We start from the raw sequence: 20,312 nt of genomic DNA, 5'->3' as shown, positions 1-20,312 counted from the left end.
CACAGGAGCTGTTACTTCAATGGAAGCGACGTTGTACTGGCAGAGGAGTTCAGTCCGAGCAAAGAATTTATAGGGCTGGACTCCAAGTGATAGGTCGGTGCAGTCAGCAGACCATGCTCTGAGTGGATGACTGAACTCATGTGAGAGTCCAAGATGGCCGCGCCCATGACCCGGCTCTGGAGGGAAGGCCAGCCTGCGACCTATATGCTGACAGGAGATAGAAGCCTGCCTGGAGTACAGGGACGCGGAGTACCATGCCTATGCCCAGTAGCGGTCCGAATGCAGTGCGCAAGCAGGATCTCCTCTGTACCAACCAGGATAGACCTATGTGCCCTGATACTTCATGGATGTGCAGTTCAGTCCTATCTAGAATTTTACAGCAGTCCAACTATTCTAGTGGGTAAACTTAATAAGTGGTGGTTCTGACCATGGAATTTAGAACTGAAGTAATACTAAACACACACCTGATTTGTATATATCATAATTAGGGGTGTGCATCGGCCACTTTTCGTGTTTTGGTTTTGGATCTGGATCTTTCTTCGTGTTTTGGATCTGGATTGGTTTTGCCAAAACCACCCTTCCGTGTTTTGGGTTCTGGGTTTTGTGTTTTGGATCTGGATTTTTTCTTAAAAAATAAAAAAAAAGCTAAAATCACATAAAATGGGCCTTTTTTTGTTCCTACGCTATTAATAACCCCAATAACATTAATTTCCACTCATTTCCACTCTATTCTGAACACCTCACACCTCACAATATTGTTTTTAGGCCAAAAGGTTGCACCGAGGTAGCTGGATGACTATGCTAAGCGACACAAGTGGGCGGCACAAACATGTGGCCCATCTAGGAGTGGCACTGCAGTGGCAGACAGGAAGCCAATCAGCGTTATGGTGCCCATTTGCATGTAGCACGAACCCGGGAGATCCGTGCTACATACATCTGTGTCATTGACACAGAGCATTGACGGGTCCGTGAGACCCGTCTGTGCTGCTGTGGTAAAAAAAAAAAAAAAAAACCTGTGTAAAAAAAGAAAAAAATGGCGTGCACCCCCCCCAAAAAAGAGCAACCAGCCCCGGGCATTAGTAACCCAGTGCTGGGTGTGCTTAAATACAGGGGACAAACGACGTAGGGGTCCCCTGTACTTAAGCACAACCAGCACCGGGCTAGTCAGAACTAGCGCTGGTTGCCAAAATACGGGGGACAAACGACGTAGGGGTCCCCCATATTCTGCGCAACCAGCTCTGGGCTCTGATCCGGTCCTAGTTCTGGAAATACAGGGGAAAAAAATTAGTAGGGTTCCCCTGTATGTTCCAGAACCAGCACTGGACTTTTTCTAGCGGGGGGCTGATGCCACAGCCAGGGGAGCCCTTTCACCGGGCCCCCCAGCCGCAGCATCAGCCCTGACCGCTAGTCAGCCCAGGCCGGGGATCCCTGGAGAGCTGGGGACCCCTCCAATAAAGGGGTCACCCTCTCCAGGGCACCCCAGGCCCAGGCTGATAGCCCGGGGCTATCCCCGCCACCCCTGGTGGCGGTGGGTGGCGGGTTGATTGTGTGGTGTGATGTAAATAAAGAATATCAAACATTGTCTTTACAAGTAGAACTGCAAGTCCCAGCTAGCCTGCCCCGCATGCTGGTACTTGGAGAACCACAAGTACCAGCATGCAGGGCATTAAGGGCCCACTAGTACCTGTAGTTCACCTGTAAAAAAAATGTTCAAAAAAACACAGGACACACACACCGTGACAGTATAAGTTTATTAAACATACATACACACACACGTACACATACTCACCTGTGTAACCTGTAGCATCGGTCCACTTGTCCGGTAAAGTATCCATAGGGGACCTGTGAAAAAAAACATACTCACCATCTCCTATGCGAGGTTCTGTCCTCTTAGTTCCAAAGTAGGCATCCCCGGACTTGGCAAAGAAAAAAAAACGAAAACGCGATCCACGAACTTAGTGCCGTTCTATAGAACGGTACTTCCCGAATGAGAGCTTAGCGGCGGGGTATCACCATGGAAACCCCGCTGCTAAGCGTTCATTGGCTGAGAGAGGCCATCTCCCGTCTCTCAGCCAATGAACGGCTCCCTCCATTGTAGTCAATGGTGGGAACCGCAGGGTAAACTTTAATAACCTTGCGGCTCCCACCATTGACTACAATGGAGGGAGCCGTTCATTGGCTGAGAGACAGGAGATGGCCTCTCTCAGCCAATGAACGCTTAGCAGCGGGGTTTCCATGGTGATACCCCGCCGCTAAGCTTTCATTCGGGAAGTACCGTTCTATAGAACGGTACTAAGTTCGTGGATCGCGTTTTCGTTTTTTTTTTTTTGCCAAGTCCGGGGATGCCTACTTTGGAACGAAGAGGACAGAACCTCGCATAGGAGATGGTGAGTATGTTTTCTTTCACAGGTCCCCTATGGATACTTTACCGGACAAGTGGACCGATGTTACAGGGTTACATAGGTGAGTATGTGTACATGTGTGTGTGTGTATGTATGTTTAATAAACTTATACTGTCACGGTGTGTGTGTCCTGTGTTTTTTTTAAACATTTTTTTACAGGTGAACTACAGGTACTAGTGGGCCCTTAATGCCCTGCATGCTGGTACTTGTGGTTCTCCAAGTACCAGCATGCGGGGCAGGCTTGCTGGGACTTGCAGTTCTACTTGTAAAGACAATGTTTGATATTCTTTATTTACACCACACCACACAATCAACCCGCCACCCACCGCCACCAGGGGTGGCGGGGATAGCCCCGGGCTATCAGCCTGGGCCTGGGGTGCCCTGGAGAGGGTGACCCCTTTATTGGGGGAGTCCCCAGCTCTCCAGGGATCCCCGGCCTGGGCTGACTAGCGGTCAGGGCTGATGCTGCGGCTGGGGGGCCCGGTGAAAGGGCTCCCCTGGCTGTGGCATCAGCCCCCCGCTAGAAAAAGTCCAGTGCTGGTTCTGGAACATACAGGGGAACCCTACTAATATTTTCCCCCTGTATTTCCAGAACCAGGACCGGATCAGAGCCCAGAGCTGGTTGCGCAGAATACAGGGGACCCCTACGTCGTTTGTCCCCCGTATTTTGGCAACCAGCGCTGGTTCTGACTAGCCCGGTGCTGGTTGTGCTTAAGTACAGGGGACCCCTAAGTCATTTGTCCCCTGTATTTAAGCACACCCAGCACTGGGTCACTAATGCCCGGGGCTGGTTGCTCTTTTTTTTGGGGGGGGGGGGGGAACGCCATTTTTTTCTTTTTTTACACAGGTTTTTTTTTTTTTTTTACCACAGCAGCACAGACGGGTCTCACGGACCCGTCAGTGCTCTGTGTCAATGACACAGATGCAAGTAGCACGGATCTCCTGGTCCGTGCGTGCATCTGTGTCATTGAAATACACAGCAGCACAGACGGGTCTCACTGACCCATCTGTGCTCTGTGTCACTGTCAATCACACAGATGCATGTAGCACGGATCTCACGAGTCCGTGCTACATGCAAATGAGCACCATAATGCTGATTGGCTGAGAGCCGTGACAGACGGCTCTGTCAGCCAATCAGCACTTTGCCCATTAAAGGCAAAGGCATTTTTTTCAAATGGCCGCTCGAGGCAAAACCTCGAGATCCGACAGCAAATCTCGAGGTTTTGCCTCGGGAGAGGGATCCGGGGCAGACAGGGAGATCCGAGCTTGTGCTCGGATCGCCCCGGATCCCTGAAGTTCGGGTGGGTTCGGTTCTCAGGGAACCGAATCCACTCATCCCTAATCATAATATGTTTATATTATTGACAATCACAAAGATGTCCCTTAGTAAATGACGTATAAGGGGTAAATTTACTAAGTATCGTGTTTAGTCTGAGCTTAAACACACTGGGCATTGCTGGGACACAGGACCGTTTTTCAAGATCAAACACTCAAATTTACTAAGATTCGTGTTTAAGAGAATCATGTTTTCCGACGGTGTGTGCATTTGTGTTTAGTCATAATTAATAGTGTATGTGTTCAGTCATGTTGTGCCCAAATTCTATAGACCTGACTTTGAGAAGAGTGTTTGCAGAAGCCTGCACAGATCAGTGTGATCTGTGCAGTGCTTCTCTGTGTGTAAATGTACAGAAAGAGTTGCAACTCTTGAAAAAAAAAATGTGGGGCCTCCCCCCCCCCATAAAAGCATAACCAACTTTTAGCTCTTTGAGCTGGCACTGGTCCAAAAATTAAGGGTAAACATTTGTGTGGTGGTCCCCCGTATTTTATTTTAGGGGTGTATTTCCACAGCCAAGGGACACACTTGACGGGGTCACTCCAGCCAAAGCATCAACTTGCCCCCCCAACTACCCAGCTCAGGCCAGGGATTCCTCTGGAAGTGGGGACCTCCCAATTAATAGGTCCCCCCTCCCGAGTATACCCCAGGCCTGGGCTGAAGCCCAGGCTATGCCCTGCACCCCTAAGTGGTGTGTGCAGGGTTGATGGGTGTCAAGATTAGATTTAAAGTAATATTGTTCTTTACATACTACAGGTACTATACCTCCCAACTGTCCTGCATTCAGCGGGACAGTCCTGTTTTTCTGGGACTGTCCCACCCACGGGCCGAAGTGTCCCGCTGTGGGGGGGAAGTTGGGGGAAGCATACACTGATGCTCTGCATAGTAGAGCAGCTGGTACGCAGAAGGAGAATAGATGCAGGGGTCATTGTATAGGGGGCCACTTCATGGGGGCACTGTATAGGGTGTGTGTGTGCTACTAGGAGCAATGCATAGGGGGGGACTACGACTGGGGGCAGAGCATGGGGGACTACTACTGGGGGCACTGTATAGGGGGGGACTACTACTGGGGGCAGAGCATGGGGGGACTACTACTGGGGTCAATGCTTTTGGGGGAATACTATTGGGGGTACAATATAAAGGACACTGCATATGGGGGACTACTACTGGGGGCAATGCATAGGGGGGACTACTACTAAGGGCAATGCATAGGGGGGGACTACTACTGGGGCAATGCATAGGGGGAAAATACAGGGGGTACTATATAAAGGGCACTGCATAGGGGGGACTACTACTGGGGGCACTGTATAGGGGGTGACTACTACTGGGGGCAATGCAGAGGTGGGGACTACTACTAAGGACAATGCATAGGGGGGGACTACTACTGGGGCAATGCATAGGGGGAAAACTACTGGGGGTACTATATAAGGGGCACTGTATAGGGGGGGACTACTACTGGGGGCACTGTATAGGGGGCGACTACTTCTGGGGGCAATGCATAGGGGGAGACTACTACTGAGGGCAATGCATAGGGGTATTACTACTGGGGGCAATGCATAGGGGGAAAAACCACTGAGGGCAATGCATAGGGGGGACCACTACTGTGGGCACTGCATAAGGGGCACTGCTTAGGGGGGACTACTACAGGGGGCACTGCATAGGGGGGACCATTACTGGGGACATTGCATAAGGGGCACTTCTGCAGTGGGCATTGCAAGAGGGGCATTACTACTGGGGGCATTAAGGTGAATAGAAAGAAATAACAATTCCTAGGGTGACAAGAAACGGTGGTATATAGGGGCCCCCACAAGTTTGTTGCCCAGGGGCCCCCACAAACCTTAATCTGACCCTGTAAATGGGGTTTGCCTCGAGGCTCTGCCCCATTTCCCTGATGTGCTGCCCCTTTTGTTAAGCCCCACCCCTTTCTGACGCACGCACCACCGGTGTGCGAACTGTCCCTCCTTGCAAAACGAGAATGTGAGGAGGTATGCCAATAAGCCTCCACTTGCTGGTACTTTGGAGTGCCAATAACCTTTTAAAAAAAAAGCTGAGAATGCAAACTCACACCAACATGACTCTTAGTAAATTTACCACTAAGAGCCGTATTAAATTTGAGCCGAGCCGCGATACTTTTTCGAGGGCCGGATTTTTTGCCTACTTCGCCTGTTTTGCAGGCAGAAAAGTATCGCGCGCGTGCCTGCTTATCCCCGTATTCAATTTGAAAGTACGCAAAAACGGGACCCGGCGGAACTTAAATGAAAAGTACTGTCAGAAATGAGGAAATCAGCCTGACACCCCCCAAAAGATGCTCTGACATGGGGGTTCACTATGGTACCCCCCGATTTGGCTTGCTGACGGTATTTGGTGTTTTTAAACGGGCTTAATAGCTGCTAAACAGCGTTTTTCTACATGTGGTGCAGAATAGTATTGTGGAGTATTTTTTCCAGAAAATAACTTATCCCTGCAAATTTGGGGTACTTGAAAATGGGGGTCAGCATGTTTAAAAGTTGCTAAAGTGAAGTTGAAAAAATTGTGAAAAATCCACCTGCCACAAGCACCTGCAATCAAAAAAACACTTGGGGCATACTTGGGGACCCCCCCCCAGAGTCAAGTTCGCTACTTTTTAACTTTGTACCCCAATTGGTTTTTTTTGCCCCTTTTTCAAAGTAATTTTTTGGGGTGCCCTTAAGTGTTTTTTTTATTTTTGACACAGTTTACCTTTGGGGGACTGTCTGAAGGCTGCAGAGGGGTTCCTGCAACGTTGCACCACAAAACCCCAATTCTGCACTTTTTTCCGCCTGCTATTCATAGGCGAAACTTTTTCGCCTGGTACATTGCATTGACTTTCCGCCTAGGCAGAAAGTCTTTCAAATTGAATACGGGGTAAAAGCAAAACAGGCAAAAATGACGTAATCGGCGAAAAAGTATCGCGGATTCAGACTTTTCGCCTCAAATTGAATACGGGCCTAAGTGTTATCATCTTTCTTATTATCATGCAGCTATATGCCTTTTAGAACTGCAGATTGACATTAATGGAACAGAGGAAAGGATAAGAATTAGCCACAAGGGGGAGTACAGCTTCAAGTATTTAAAGAAATGTGAAATGTACATTAGTACCTTCCCCAAAAACCTTTATTGATGAGCAGCCAATGTAGTGAACTAAGGAAAAGCATGTTATTTCAAATCTGCAAACTATTTCAATCATGTTCATCTACAATATGGAAAGCACACTGACAAACAAGGCTATATAACCTGTTTAAATATTACTTCAAATGTAGTTTATTAATATCAATATAAATAGTATTATTGAGTGACAGATATGATCTTTCAACTCTTTCAGTTTTCAAAGATGATAAGAGTTGTTTTAGATAGCTTAAAGAGAGCACCAGTAGACATATATAATCAAAACGTTTCCATAGCCATACACAACGACACATTATCAGTTATGAGTAGAAGCACTGCTACAAAGCATAAAAAACAATCTAGTATAACGGGAAAAGGGAAAAATTCAGGCGTTAACTAATTTATCTTCTATACTTATAACAAAGTTGTAATGGTTTTGTCTGTACATAGAATTTTTTTGGAGAAATGTACTCCTTGGGACTGTGTATGAACTATGGAGTCAAAAAATGTTTTTTTTTTCAGAATTTTTGTTTGTCTGTCTGTCTCTTCGTTCTGACATCACGCAAAAACTACGGGATAAATTTGGATTGCGTTTTCAATATTGTATAGTTTAGTTACCTAGAAAGAAACTGAGGTATGTATTATCACAATTTGACATCAAGGAGAGGAGCAATAAAGCTATAAACAAACACTTGACACTAGGCACTTGCACTGTGCAGGCTCCTCAAGCCAAAATTGACAAAATGTATATAAATATATTTTTTGGGGGACAAATATACATTTAGGGACGGTTTATGAACTATGAAGACAATATTTTTTTTTTCTCGGAATTTGCATAGGCTCCTCAAGTCCACATGTATATGAATATATATATACAATACAGGTTGAATCTTCCATATCCAAAATGCTTGAGACCAGGGGTATTTTGGATATCGGAATATTCTGTATTTTCGAATATTTGCATACCATAAGGAAATATCTTAGGAATGGAACTCAAATCTAAACACAGAATGCTTTTATGTTTGATATACACCTAATACACATAGGACCTCATTCAGACCCGCTCGCAAGCGCCTATGCGCTCGCAAGCGGGTCGATGGTGGGGCACTGCACACGCGCCGCCTGTGCATGGCTCGTGCGCAAGCCCCGGAGCGAGAGAGAAATTCTCTCACTCCGGGGCTTGCTACAAAAGGGGCGGCTGTCGATGTTGATTGACAGCATGCCCCGTTGTGTAGGCGTGGGGGGGGGGGTGGCCAGACAAACGGAGACGTTCCTGAAGGAACGCCTGCCGTTTGTAGGCGGCCCTACTGTCATCAACAGTGATGTCAGTAGGGTGCTTCCAGCTCTGTTAAAGCAGGAAGCTGCCTGGGGCTTGTGGCAGACGAGACCCTACCGCAAGGGTCTCGTCGCAAGCCCCGATGGTTGCTTAGCGAGCAGCCTGGAGGCCGCCTTTCAAAAGAAAAGCGGCCGCCCTCATTCAGAGTGAGCGCTCGCATTTTGGGAGCGGCTCTGAATGAGGTCCATAGCCTGAAGGTAATTTTATACAATATTTAGAATAATTTTGTGCATCAAAAAAAGTCTGCATAAATACATGAAATTCATTTATGTTTCATGTACACCTTATACACACAGCTTGAAGGTTATTTTATACTATATTTTTATAGTTGGTGTACATTGAACCATCAGAAAGCAAAGATTTCACTATCTCAGTCATGCTAAAAATATTCCGTATTTCAGAATATTTGGATATGGGAGACTCAACCTGTATATACATATATTATACACCCTGAATGCAAACAATTTTATATGTATGCATATTGGAATACATACATATATATAGCTCAAGATCTATTTTGCAGGAAAATCCAACTATATATTAAGTACTAATCAGGCAGTTTATCTTGACTCATATAGTTGCAGTATACATGTCAATCCAGTGGATTGGGTATGGGATGCCGGCAGTTGAGATGCCAGCTGTCAGAATCCCAACAGGGCTAGCGTACTGACATCTGTTGTTTGGTATGCTAACCCCCCCCCTCTCCCTATCCTAACCCTCCATCTTTGGTGCCTAACCCCCCACCTAGTGTCTGAACCTAACCTTCCCTTCCCCACACCATAAATCTAATCCACTCCCTTTAGTGCCTAACCTTAACCATTCCCCTAGTGCCTAATCCCTAAACCTAGCCCTCCCCCCCACTCCCCACTACTTACCTTTGGTATCCCAGCAGTCGGGATGCCGGCTTCAGTATTGTGAGAGGCATCGGGATTCTGGCGCCGGTAATATCAGCACTGGCATCACGGCCGCGGGGATACTAACTGTATTCCCAATCCAGTAGATGGTGCACCAAGTCAAATACTACATATCAGAGTCGCTGCTCATGTTACTTGCAACCTTTCAGTGTTACTGTAGGTTAAGTAGTCTTTACGAGGCTTGCTCATGAGTTAGTAGCCCCAAGCATCTTTTTGTGTTAACCCCTGAAGGAAAAACTGCAAATATTGTTTACAAAGATATTTTATGATCAATGTCTACAGTACAATATAAAATATACATCACAATATTAGATGCCACTACTCTCTTTGTAAAATTAGTTCCACTGAGCAATAACAGACATCCACGTGAGCAAACAAAGTAGTATGGACTCCCTGGATGCCTTTAAGAAAGTATTTGATGAGCCCGGACAGGTGATGTCTGCAACCTCCACAATTTTGCACCTGAAACAGGGGAACCAATCCGTAGGCCAAAATGCTGTACACTTTAGGACTTTAGCTTCTGAACGTTATTGAAATAACAAGACCCTTGTCACCACCATCTAACAGGGGTTATCGTAATGGAATAAATTAGCATCTTGGGAGCTGCCATCGTCCTTGGATGATTTAATATCTCTCTGCATTAAGATGTATCTTCACCATAAGGAGAGAGCACAAGAAAGCAAATAATCCTGTTGCTCCAATTACAGATTAGCTCACTGGTTTCTCTTGTGACTCTAGAAGCACCCATGCAAGTTGGAAAATTGCATCTTTCTCCAGAGGAGCATGAAAGCAGGTTCTCGAACTAGCTCTGCCTGTACTGCTGAGTTTCAGGCCACCAATTGTCTCAAGCATCTGGGAAATGAGAAGGCCTAAATGATCAAGGGGTGTTCAGATTAGGGACAGTTCAATACACCTCAAAAGAAGATATGGGGCCAAATGTAATAGGTAGTCTGTTTTGGTAAATAGCGAGTTTGGTGCTAAACTCGCAATTTTTCACAACTCTCCAATGTAATAGGGTGTCTGTTCACTAAAACTCGCATTTTTCAGAGTTACTAAAACTCTCCATTCTCAAACTCGCATCCAGATGTTTTCACATTGAAAACAATCAACTCGCCCAATGTAATAGAGTGTCTGTTTCAGACTTGCAAAAAAAGATTACCAAAAGTCCCCAAATAATAGACCTGCTTCAGGCTAGCGAGTACATCCTGAGCAGGTCAGATTAACACAGAAACATGCACATATCCATGAGATATGTACATGTTTCTGTGTGTACTTATGTTACATGTTTTAAAATAAAAAAAAAAATGACGTGCACCCCCTCCCCAAAAGCATAACCAGCCCCGGGCTTTATAAAGCCTGTTTTGGTTCTAAAAATACAGGGGCCAAAATGCGTAGGGGGCCCCTGTATATTAAGAACCAGCACAGGGCTTTGTTGAGCTGGTCCTGGTTCTGGAAAATCAGGGGACAAAACGAGTAGGGGTCCCCTGAAAATTCCAGAACCAGCACCGAACTCTTTCTAGCAGGGGGATAATGCCACAGCCAAGGAAAACCTTTCACCGGTTTCCCCGGCCAAAGCATTATCCCTGACTGCTAGTCAGTCCAGGCTGGGGATCCCTGGGGAGTTGAGGACTCCCCCAATAAAGAGGTCCCCCTCTCCAGGGCACCCCAGGCCTAGACTGATAGCCCGGGGCTATCCCCGGCACCCTAGGGCGGTGGGTGCCGGGTTGATAGTGTAAAGTGTAAAATTAAAGTTTCCATATTGTCTTTGGTTGTAGAACCACAAGTACCAGTAAGCCTCCCCTGCATGCTGGTATTTGGAGAACCACAAATACCAGCATGCGGGGCATTACGGGCCCGCTGGCACTTGTAGTTCCACAACTAAAGAAATACGTAAATAAACAAACATACACCGTGCAAGTATAATTTTAATAAAACATACATGCACACTCACACTCACACATACTCACCTAGTATCCGAAGTAATCCATAGGGGTGTACCTGAAAAAAAAAATTCATACTCACCTCTCCTATGCGTCGATCATGTCCACTGGCAATCCAGGGGTTAAAATAAAAAACGCAAAAAAAAACCCGATCCATACGGACCGAGCAAAGGTATGTGTGTACACATACCTTTGCTCCGCGTAAATGACCGGGGCACACGTGTGCCCCGTCAGTGAAGTGGCCGCCAGCCAATCAGGGAGCATCTCCGTCGGAGCAGAATGGATTTTTTTTTCAGTTACACCCCTATGGATTACTTCGGATACTAGGTGAGTATGTGTGAGTGTGAGTGTGCATGTATGTTTTATTAAAATTATACTTTCACGGTGTATGTTTGTTTATTTACGTATTTCTTTAGTTGTGGAACTACAAGTGCCAGCGGGCCCGTAATGCCCCGCATGCTGGTATTTGTGGTTCTCCAAATACCAGCATGCAGGGGAGGCTTGCTGGTACTTGTGGTTCTACAACCAAAGACAATATGGAAACTTTAATTTTATACTTTACACTATCAACCCGGCACCCACCGCCCTAGGGTGCCGGGGATAGCCCCAGGCTATCAGTCTAGGCCTGGGGTGCCCTGGAGAGGGGGACCCCTTTATTGGAGGGGTCCTCAACTCCCCAGGGATCCCCAGCCTGGACTGACTAGCAGTCAGGGATAATGCTTTGGCCGGGGAAACCGGTGAAAGGTTTTCCCTGGCTGTGGCATTATCCCCCTGCTAGAAAGAGTTCGGTGCTGGTTCTGGAATTTTCAGGGGACCCCTACTCGTTTTGTCCCCTGATTTTCCAGAACCAGCTCAACAAAGCCCTGTGCTGATTCTTAATATACAGGGGCCCCCTACGCATTTTGGCCCCTGTATTTTTTGAACCAGAACAGGCTTTATAAAGCCCGGGGCTGGTTATGCTTTTGGGGAGGGGGTGCACGTTTTTTTTTTTTAACACACACAGAAGCCATCACGGATCTCACTGATCTGTGATGGCTTCTCTAAAACTCGCACCTTTTAATGCTGCTCGCATTAAAAGGTGTCAGTTTACATAGTCCAAAACTCGCCTGCACTCGCAAATGCAGTAGCCTCGAGCTGAAAAGTTCGTAGGCTATTGAATTTGCGAGTTTCAGTAGAAACTCGCACTTTTTAAAAGTGCGAGAAAGTGCAAGTTTGTACTGTTACTAAAACTGACACCCTATTACATTTGGCCCATTATGTCACAATTCTCAATAGAAGTGTCTTTATTGCTGCACAGGTCCTCAGAATCCATTATGGCCTTCTTGGATTCCAGAGCAAATGGGAACTTTATTACAGCCAACATAGTTAGAGAATTTGGAATTCCCACCGTGCCTTTACAGTCTCCTCTCAGTATTATCGGAGCTGATGGAAGTAGAATTCCCACAGCTACCATTCATCACAACACCCAGTACTTGACCTTACAAGTAGGTGCTCTTCTTAGGGAACTTATATCTGCTGTGAGTAAACCAAAAATCCTGTTTTGCGGATCACGTTGTGCTTGCAATCAGTAATTCCTCCATATTGTATTATTCAAAATGTCTCCACAAGTCAAGTCAACTCCTTGCCTCCTCCTTACCCATCCTTTATCGATGTATCTAGCAAGAAAGCTGCAGAGACCCTACCTGCCTACCAAGAATGGGATTGCCCCAATGATTTATTACCAGGAAAAATGCCTACATGAGGACGTTCTTCCTTTGTCATTTCCCAAGACTCAAATGGTAACTGAATACATACAAGAATACATCAAACATGGGGTTCATAATAAATATCTAAGTCACCTGCAGGAGATGGGCTCTTTTTTTGTTGAAATGAATTATAGGGGGGGTTTGATCTCGTATTGATAACCGGAGACTAAATGCCATAACGGTAAAGCAGGGGTTAAAGTGGGCCGGAATGGGACGGAACTGCGTTCCGTCACTTCTATTTGGAGATGGAAGCAGTTCCGCCTCCTCCAACCCACCTCAGCCTGGCACCGCAGGGAGGCTCCATTTGCAAGGCGCCCACTGAGATTTTGTTACCAGCAGGTGCCTGGCTCCCTCCCCGCAGCTCCAGCTGGAGGCTGGAGCTCACTCCTGAGCACCGGCTTCCGGCTCCCGCAGTGCACAATGGGAGAGACATCATGATGTCTCTCCCATAGTTCAGAGGAGCAGCAGGTGGACCAGACAGCAGCGGATGCAGGAGCAGGGCTTAAGGTAAGTGTTAGGTTTTTTTTTTTTGTTTAAGCAGCTTCACTATAGGGGGTATTACTACTGGGGGCACTACTTACTGGGGGCATTACTCATGGGACATTACTCAGGGGGCACAACTACTGGGGGCATTACTCAGGGGGCATTACTCAGGGGGCACTACAACTGGGGGCATTACTATTGGGGGTATTATTCAAGGGGCACTACTACTGGGTGCATTACTCAGGGGGTACTACTGCTGGGGGCATTACTCAGGGGGCACTACTACTGGGGGTATTACTAAGGGGACATTACTCAGGGGGCACTACTACTGGGGGCATTACTCAGGGGACACTACTACTGTGGGCATTATTCAGGGAGCACTACTACTGGAGGCATTACTCAGGGGGCATTACTATTGGGGCATTACTCATGGGGCGCTCACGTGTTGAGTTTACTTTAGTATATTGGATCTATATATATATATATATATATATATAAAACTAAAGCAACTGATGAAAGGCACTCAGAGAATCAATAATCCAAACGGCTACAGCGTGGTAGTCAATGTTTCGGAGAAACCTCCTTTATCAAGACTGATACAGTCTTGATAAAGGAGGTTTCTCCGAAACGTTGACTACCACGCTGTAGCCGTTTGGATTATTGATTCTCTGAGTGCCTTTCATCAGTTGCTTTAGTTTCATATTTATTTGGTCACGGCACCGGAGTCCTCTACAGTTAAATTTGAGTGCCAGACTTTCATTGTTTCTTAAATATATATATATATATATATATAGCCATCGCTCCGGCACTCGCGGGTACCGCAGATAACTGAGCCGGGTGCCCTCCACAGTCAGCCATGAAAAACAGGGCAAACTGGATACGCCATGCCATACGGGGACCTCACTTCCTGGTTCCGAAACCAGAAGTCTCCGGAACCGGAAGAGACCTCACCAAATCACATCAGCATCAAACGGTTGCCATGGCTACCGTAACGCTGAACAAAAGACAAACACATAAAGACAATACAAATAATCATTTAAAATTAGACAAAGTGCTCATTAACATGCCAAACAAAACAACAACATAGATGTAAACCTACGATGGTGCACGATTACGTGCACTTCAGATGGGCAGCAACTAATCATTACAAATACCTAGTCGATGAATACGCTACACAGAATTAAATAACTAACAAGTCCCTCCTATTAGTATCAGACCATCAAAAAACCACACAGCAAAAATAGCAAGTAAGTATCACACAGGAGCTTATTGTAATAAAAAGACCATTACACGTCCCCTGAAGCCTGTGGTAGATAAAACCAATGACCTACTTATATGAAACACTGAAGACCCAGCGTTTCATTTAACCCACGAGGAGAAAGGGAGTCTAAACGCATAATCCATTGAGACTCACACTGTAGCAGTTTACGTCCACGATCACCACCTCTAATAAGTGGGGGGACGTGATCGATGATTTTATAACGGAGAGCTGAAAGGTTATGCCCTACAGTGACAAAATGTCGTGCCACTGGTTGATCACTGGTACCTGCGGCAAGGGCAGCCCGGATAGCAGAACGGTGTTGGGCCATCCTTTCTTTCAAAGTACATTCCGTCTTGCCTACATAAATCTTCGAACAAGGGCATGTGATAACATAGATAATAAACTTGGTGGTACACGTTACATGGTGTCTAATGTTATATTTAATTCCAGAATATGGGTGGAAAAAAAATTAACCAGGTTGTAGGGAACGGCAGGTAATACAGTTAGGGCACCTGAAACACCCCACCTTTGGAGTACCCAAAAAAGACTTGACGTTACTAGGCTTGCCCATCGATGAAACATCATTCTTGACCAAATAATCTCTCAAATTCTTGCCTCTCTGATAGCAAGACATCAATTTTTTATTGTGTAACATATTTAGATCCTTATCGGACGTTATAATGGGCCATAACGATTTTGCTTGTTTATTGATAGCAGTGCTGCGATGATTATATCTATTAATCCAAAGGTGCCTATCTGCGCTACGATCCTTAATGGAAATATCATCAATCAGTAATTTATCGACAGGGATAGCTAAAGCTTTTGCTTTGGCCTGATCTAAAACACCCTTCTGATACCCTCTCTGCAAAAACTTAGCATACATCATATCCACCTGTTGGAACGCTACAACCCTGTCAGGTGCAATTCTTAATGCTCGCAAAAATTGTGAATAAGGCAAAGCATTTTTCAAAGGGACAGGGTGTGCACTACTTGCCAATAAAATGTTGTTTCTATAGGTCGGTTTTCCAAACAGAGAAGGCACAAGGCGACCATTACTTTTGATTATAGTAACGTCAAGAAAATTTACGCTATGCATATCAATGGAATACGTAAATTTAACAGGATCTATGCGACTGTTATGTGAGTCAATCAAATCAGCAAACGACTGTTGCGTACCTCGCCAGACGATAAAAAGGTCATCAATGTATCGATAATAGGCTAAGATATTACTAGCCACACTCAGATCAGAAAAAAATAAATCAAATTCAACTGCAAACATAAACGCATTCTCGTATGATGGGGCCACATTGGACCCCATCGCACAACCGGATACCTGCAGGTAGAATTGTCCGTCGAACATAAATTAATTGCGGGTTAATACCAATTCCAACAACTGTAGAAACAGCTCTACAGGAGGTCCCTTATATAATGGATTATTGGTAATAAGCAATTTAGTGGCCTGTAAGCCTAGAACATGAGGGATACAAGTATACAAATTACAAACGTCGACTGAACACAAAACACAATCAGAGGGCACAAACAAACTATTACTGTCCTTCAAAAAGGTGGGCCTGGCCTGTACACATGGTTGCAAAAGCGCATCTAAATATGTGGAGATGGTCTGATACAATGATCCTCGGGCTGCAATAATAGGACGCCCCGGTGGCTTCACCTGGTCCTTATGTATTAGGGTGAAAAACACTCCCACAATAGGACGCAACAACATAGAGTTCTGCAAAAAATGGACATCCATATTGAATAAATGTTTGTTTGATTTATTATTGCTTGTAATCGAAGAGTCCAAGAAAGAAATAGATCTAGCTAAAATTAAAATCAAGAGCTTTGAGGATGTACACCTTCTGACGTTGTCTGGTGACAAGCAAACTGATTGGATAACTAAACTGGGGACCCAGTTGGAACTTTATAAAAATGACCTAATTAAATTTAAAAATGAGAAGAAAAAGAAAGTAGATCTTGATTATAAAAATCATCGTGTCTATCATTGGTTAACGGGAGCTTTTTCTAAATCTGATAGACGTCCGCTATTTCGCCGGACTGTTAATCGTGCATGTTTTGAAACTTCAGATGATATGGGCACGACTGAGAGTGAGCCAGAGGCCTCTACTAGTGTGATGCCTCAAGCAAGTGGATCAGGCAATGTGGGTAAACGCACGAGGAATCGTTTTTTAGACCTGGGCCCCATCGTACCCGCAGAGGTCAGCAGAATAAAAGGGAGGGGAAGGCCTCCAAGCGGCCGCAGGACTTAATCTTTAACTTATCCGATAGGTCCTTTTCTGAGATTGAGCTCTCTGTTTTGAGTAGGGGCCTGTCGTTTGTACCACAGTGGCGTTTGATAAAATTCAGTGGAAGAAGGAACTTTACAAGCTTAATAGGAGCGTCAAAATTAAGGAACACTTTGCTTGTAGGCCGATTATCGATTCTGATGTTCCCGTACAACTTTTGAAATTACAGGAGCGGTCATCTTTTGACCCTATCAGTCCCAATGCATCCATTAAGACATTCTCACGTTTGCTGGACCAAGCTGTCTGTGATGATGTGAATGCTTTTCAACCTAAGTTTAGGAACTTGAATAAAGATGAGCAGTTGGCTCTTAAACAGCTATCTATGTATGATGATGTGGTGTTCCGCCAGGCAGATAAGGGAGGGGCGATTGTGGTACTTAACCTATGTGATTACAAGGCTGAAGCATTTAGACATCTTGGTGATGTAGATACGTACAGAAAGTTGTCACTAGATCCAACTTGTGAATTTAAAAAAGAAATAGATTCTTTATTGTTAGTATCTTGCACACAAGGGTTTATTTCAACATATATCAAGAAAGCCTTGGAGGTTAGGTTCCCCATCAGACCCCTTTTTTATTTAATTCCGAAAATACATAAGGACCCGGTGAAGCCACCGGGGCGTCCTATTATTGTAGCCCGAGGATCATTGTATCAGACCATCTCCACATATTTAGATGCGCTTTTGCAACCATGTGTACAGGCCAGGCCCACCTTTTTGAAGGACACTAATAGTTTGTTGGTGTCCTTGAAATCATTACCTGATTTGCCCTCTGATTGTGTTTTGTGTTCAGTCGACGTTTGTAATTTGTATACTTGTATCCCTCATGTTCTAGGCTTACAGGCCACTAAATTGCTTATTACCAATAATCCATTATATAAGGGACCTCCTGTAGAGCTGTTTCTACAGTTGTTGGAATTGGTATTAACCCGCAATTAATTTATGTTCGACGGACAATTCTACCTGCAGGTATCCGGTTGTGCGATGGGGTCCAATGTGGCCCCATCGTACGTGAATGCCTTTATGTTTGCAGTTGAATTTGATTTATTTTTTTCTGATCTGAGTGTGGCTAGTAATATCTTAGCCTATTATCGATACATTGATGACCTTTTTATCGTCTGGCGAGGTACGCAACAGTCGTTTGCTGATTTGATTGACTCACATAACAGTCGCATAGATCCTGTTAAATTTACGTATTCCATTGATATGCATAGCGTAAATTTTCTTGACGTTACTATAACCAAAAGTAATGGTCGCCTTGTGCCTTCTCTGTTTGCAAAACCGACCGATAGAAACAAAATTTTATTGGCAAGTAGTGCACACCCTGTCCCTTTGAAAAATGCTTTGCCTTATTCACAATTTTTGCGAGCATTAAGAATTGCACCTGACAGGGTTGTAGCGTTCCAACAGGTGGATATGATGTATGCTAAGTTTTTGCAGAGAGGGTATCAGAAGGGTGTTTTAGATCAGGCCAAAGCAAAAGCTTTAGCTATCCCTGTCGATAAATTACTGATTGATGATATTTCCATTAAGGATCGTAGCGCAGATAGGCACCTTTGGATTAATAGATATAATCATCGCAGCACTGCTATCAATAAACAAGCAAAATCGTTATGGCCTATTATAACGTCCGATAAGGATCTAAATATGTTACACAATAAAAAATTGATGTCTTGCTATCAGAGAGGCAAGAATTTGAGAGATTATTTGGTCAAGAACGATGTTTCATTGATGGGCAAGCCTAGTAACATCAAGTCTTTTTTGGGTACTCCAAAGGTGGGGTGTTTCAGGTGCCCTAACTGTATTACCTGCCGTTCCCTACAAACTGGTTAATTTTTTTTCCACCCATATTCTGGAATTAAATATAACATTAGACACCATGTAACGTGTACCACCAAGTTTATTATCTATGTTATCACATGCCCTTGTTCGAAGATTTATGTAGGCAAGACGGAATGTACTTTGAAAGAAAGGATGGCCCAACACCGTTCTGCTATCCGTGCTGCACTTGCCGCAGGTACGAGTGATCAACCAGTGGCACGACATTTTGTCACTGTAGGGCATAACCTTTCAGCTCTCCGTTACAAAATCATCGATCACGTCCCCCCGCTTATTAGAGGTGGTGATCGTGGACGTAAACTGCTACAGTGTGAGTCTCAATGGATTATGCGTTTAGACTCCCTTTCTCCTCGTGGGTTAAATGAAACGCTGGGTCTTCAGTGTTTCATATAAGTAGGTCATTGGTTTTATCTACCACAGGCTTCAGGGGACGTGTAATGGTCTTTTTATTACAATAAGCTCCTGTGTGATACTTACTTGCTATTTTTGTTGTGTGGTTTTTTGATGGTCTGATACTAATAGGAGGGATTTGTTAGTTATTTAATTCTGTGTAGCGTATTCATCGACTAGGTATTTGTAATGATTAGTTGCTGCCCATCTGAAGTGCACGTAATCGTGCACCATCGTAGGTTTACATCTATGTTGTTGTTTTGTTTGGCATGTTAATGAGCACTTTGTCTAATTTTAAATGATTATTTGTATTGTCTTTATCTGTTTGTCTTTTGTTCAGCGTTACGGTAGCCATGGCAACCGTTTGATGCTGATGTGATTTGGTGAGGTCACTTCCGGTTCCGGAAACTTCCGGTTTCGGAACCAGGAAGTGAGGTCCCCGTATGGCATGGCGTCTAACTATTATTTATATGTGGTAAGTGTTGTATATTTGTTTGATTTGTATGCTTGACAAAAGCGCGGAATAAAGCGCTGAAACGTTGCAAAAGTACCTTCTGTTTGTGGATATATTTATTACGGAGTGCCGCCCTGCGTTCTATATATATATAGAGACAGTGACTCTGATATGTGTAGACAGAAGATCAATCTGGGTAATTGTTCCAGCACATTTGATCCTGTTTCCACCAACGGTAGCATTAAAACGTTCTTACGATTGGTGGAAAGGGAATATATTGAGGGGAATATTGGACATAGAGTGTACAATAATTTGACGATTAGACAGAGAAAAGCGATTTTGAGTTTACAGAATAATGATAAAATCGTAATAAGACTGGCGGACAAGGGCGGGGCGGTGGTTGTGCTAGACTTTGACTATTATGATCAAGAAATTAAGGAACAATTAAGTGATAGGAATGTGTATACTAAAGTAAATAATAGTCCAGTATCATCGGTAAAATCGAAGGTAGACACGTTAATTCAACTAGGTGTGTCTGCAGGATACTTGGATGAATATTTAGCTAAAATATTAACTACGGAGCATCCAGTATGCCCAATCTTTTACACAATACCGAAGATACATAAGTCATTGGCGCAACCACCGGGCCGCCCCATAGTGTCCGCTAGATCCTCAGTCCTACAACCATTGGCACAGTATGTTGATTTACTATTACAGCCGATAATTTCCAATAGTAGAAGTTATATCAAGGATACTCCTGATTTGTTGGCTAAATTAAAAAACATCGATAA

General features: G+C 44.7%; 1 pseudogene; it reads left to right on the top strand.

Annotated features, from left to right (window-relative positions):
- The first annotated feature begins 17,822 nt into the window (after positions 1 to 17,822).
- LOC148537760 (uncharacterized) lies at positions 17,823 to 19,070 on the top strand (annotated as a pseudogene).
- Positions 19,071 to 20,312: the final 1,242 nt, after the last annotated feature.

Source organism: Taudactylus pleione, unplaced genomic scaffold, assembly GCF_031769625.1.
Source record: "Taudactylus pleione unplaced genomic scaffold, aTauple2 ptg000044l, whole genome shotgun sequence".
In the NCBI taxonomy this organism is placed as follows: domain Eukaryota; kingdom Metazoa; phylum Chordata; class Amphibia; order Anura; family Myobatrachidae; genus Taudactylus; species Taudactylus pleione.
Note: the sequence above shows the minus strand (reverse complement) of the source record. Positions and strands in the feature narration are given on the sequence as shown.